At 44.3% G+C, this 3,426-nt stretch overlaps 1 protein-coding gene across 2 annotated transcripts in view; it reads left to right on the forward strand.

Moving 5' to 3' along the window:
- The window catches only part of LOC112551336 (ADAMTS-like protein 3), a 276,557-nt gene that overhangs the window by 153,272 nt on the left and 119,859 nt on the right, over positions 1-3,426 (forward strand). The gene's annotated exons all lie outside the window — the stretch shown is intronic.

The following is a 3,426-nucleotide window of genomic DNA, read 5'->3' on the forward strand; positions in this document are numbered from 1 at the left end:
GGACAAATGGATTGAACTGAATGGAGTTTAAATCAACACTGTGGGCACTGATTTAGTCAATGATTATGAAGAAGGCTTTGTTGGCACAAAGTTTACTTTGATCATCCTAGTGAGTTAGAGTTTTTTAATTAGTTACAGTATGGAAAAATGGCTTTTGTCAAAGCAGTTTAGTAAGTGAAAATTGTACATTATTTAGGGCTCTAAATGCCATTCTGTCTGTTAATATCATGTGGCTGGTTTTAATAAAAATGATGATGTTCTGATTGCTTTAGAAGTTATCACTGTAACCATCCAAAGAAACCAGCTTTCTGAGAGAGAGTTACTCAACTTGTTTTCTTTTGCATCACAAGGTTCATCAAATTTTGCTTTCTTTTTTTTCAATAGGGTAAAACAATATTTTCATTTGCCTTTGGAATAGAGGAGATAATTTTAATCTTTGATTTTACACACAGATTTTTTAAAAGTGATTCTTCTGTTGATTTTTAACTTGTGATTCCCTAAGAGGTGCTGAGCACTTTCTGCTCATATTGGAATCAGTTGGTTCATTTTCAGGATCCCACATTTCAGAGTTGGCATCTGATGTGAAAAAAACCCCCAGTGCCGATTCTGGTATTCCTCAGGGATGTAAGCCGAGCAGGACTCTATCATTTCTGGAATAGTAAGCTGGCACGTGTACATTTTAAAGCTTGCAGCAAGTGTTTGTCAAATTGTTAACCTTTAGGGAACAAGAAGGTTAAGAAGCTGCCAATTTATTCAGTTAGACTAAGTAAGTTTGTTATGTTTCAAACTGAGATGATTCACTCCCTCATTTATGTCATACACTGGTTAACAGAAAATGTATTCTTTTGAGCTTTTTGGAATCTAATTACCCTTTGGCTGGCAGGAAGTCAGTTAAAATTTGGGAATTCTATGATGACACTTGACTTTTCTAAAAAACAAACAAACCCTAAATTTTAAAAGAAAAACATTATTATTATGAAGGTTGTGGTTTGTGCTCTTCGTTTAACTGAACTGTTGCTTAATTTAACAATTACTCCTTACACCAACACTCAAAAATAGCACCCAGCGAATTGGCGGTGACAGACTAGAAACATATTCAGATGCTGCATGACAGAATGACTTCAAATGTTATCAGTGTCTGGGAGATAATTCATTTCTATAACATCTGCTATCTAGTAATTGGAAGATATATGGTGCAGTACTGTTTTTACAGAAATGTCCCTTTGGCTTAGATGTCATTAGGAAAGTGAATCAAGACAGTGGCTTCAGTGGCTGCAAAGGAGCTCAACTATAACCATACTTTTTTTTAATTTAAGGTGACTTTTTAGAGTGAATAATGCTGGCGTTTTTGTATATTTTTCTTATACCATGCAAATTGTATGACAGTACCTAAGTTTCCTTTATATTGACCTGTTTGGGACATTCTCCAAGAAAAAAAACTAAGCTCAGGTCTTGATCTCTTAAGCTCATCTACTTTGTTTGCTATGACAGGTTTGGATCTGTGGTACACATTCACTTATTTTGCTGTTATTACATAGCTCAGGGGTTTTCAACCTTTTTTAATAAGTGTATCGCTGGCAGCTGGATGCAGAGCGAGGTCGGGGGGGCGCATGGACATGTACAAGATTTCCCCCACTCCCTCCCAACCAGCCGGGTGGCGCCTGTATGGCCCGCAGATGGGTGCTGCTGCCCTTGCCCCGCCCTGGCCCTGCTCCTGGGACGTGGTGGCGCTGTGTCCCTGCCCACCTGTGCGTACCCTATAGGGCAGGGGTGGGCCAGATGTGGCCCACCAGGCCATTCTATCTGGCCCGCGGGGCCCCTTAAAAAATTTTAGAAAATAATAGTTATCTGCCCCTGGCTGCCTGTCATTCGACCCTTGATGGCTTGCCAAAACTCATTGAGTGGCCCTCCCCGCAAAATAATTGCCCACCCCTGCCCTAGGGCCTTCCCAAGTACCCCCAAGGGTACATGTACCCCCGTTTGACAACCCCTGACATATCTGATTGTAGTGGTCCCACCCAGTGCTTTGAAGGCAACCTGTTCCCTGTGAGATCTTCAGATGCTGCTCATGGCCACAGAGAATTAAAAAGTTAAAAATAAAGTTGATGGGAAATGCAATGTATGATGCAGCTTTCAGCATGTTACTTCTCCAGTATTGTTGTTCATGCACCAGTGACTATTCTGTGGGGGACCACTGCCTTATAGTTTCCTCGGTATAGTCACATAGCTGAGATTAATGTGAAGATTATTATTGGGCAATTTGAAAGGCTGCTTCTATTACTAATTTGCCTTATGTGACTAACTCAATAACACATTCATCCTCATATTGCAGTGATGACTATGTGTTTGCTTATGTCTGTGTGTATGTGGCAGAGAGAGAGTGTGCAGGACTCTGAGGGTGCGTTCACACATGCAGGCACGTGTGCTTGCAGCCATTTGAATAGGAGCGGCACAAATTTGAGCTGGGGATTTTTGCCTCAGTGCACATATCCAGACATGCACTTTGGTGTGGGGCAAGTTGGGCCACTTGGGGCAAAATAACCCTGCCCAGCTCCTCCTGGATCTGCAGCCAGGTGGGAACTAGAGCCTGGGGCCAGCACCATAAAAACTTGCCCTCAGGAGCTTCAGAGGCCTGGCCAGTTGGTATCTGGGGACACTGCCCCTTGTGACAGCTGGATTGAAGCAGCCCTGACCTGGAGTGGCCCCTGCCCCCTCTACCCACTGCAGTGGTTTGGCAGTGGGGACTGCTGCCTGGCTGTGACCTGTCCCCAATGCTGGCCTTGGACAGGCTCCTCTGCCCAGGTCTCACCACTTGTCTCACCAGCAGAGATCTTGGTGTTCCCTGTTTAAACACTGCATATTCTCTGATAAGAAACACAAATTCTCTCATTAAAATACACAAAAATGTTCTTTTGCTATTATAATGAAATGCCAATATATAGAGAGAGATCAGTTGGGCAGTGTTTTATTGATATATTTACAAGTTTAAAGCAATTTGGTAGTCTACCAGTGCCTGTATCATCATAATAAAATAAATTCTAAATATCTATACACTTCGGCATTTAGTTTTGGCTTTTTTGTCATAGAAAAATCAGAGCTGCCCCTACCCCCTTCGCTCACCAGGATGTGCAGTGCTAAGCATCACTGATATGCCAGTGCCCTGTCCCTGCCCTTCACGCTCAACCAACAACCTGCCTGCTACCCCAGTCCCCACACTCCTGACCTACAGGGCCAGGTATGTCGGGGTGGCTAGGGGGTGTGTGGGTGGATTGTGTGGGGAGTGTGGGTGTGGGGGGCCATGTGAGGGGGGCTGCCCAGGAGGGGTGGGTCTCCTGCCCCCTGCAAGCTACAGCCCCAAACACAGGGCTCAGAGCCCCCCTCCCCCGTGCAGGAGCCAGAGCCCCCCCACTGCAGGGACTGCAGCCC

The sequence above is a fragment of the Alligator sinensis genome, unplaced genomic scaffold, assembly GCF_000455745.1.
Source record: "Alligator sinensis unplaced genomic scaffold, ASM45574v1 scaffold259_1, whole genome shotgun sequence".
NCBI lineage: Eukaryota > Metazoa > Chordata > Crocodylia > Alligatoridae > Alligator > Alligator sinensis.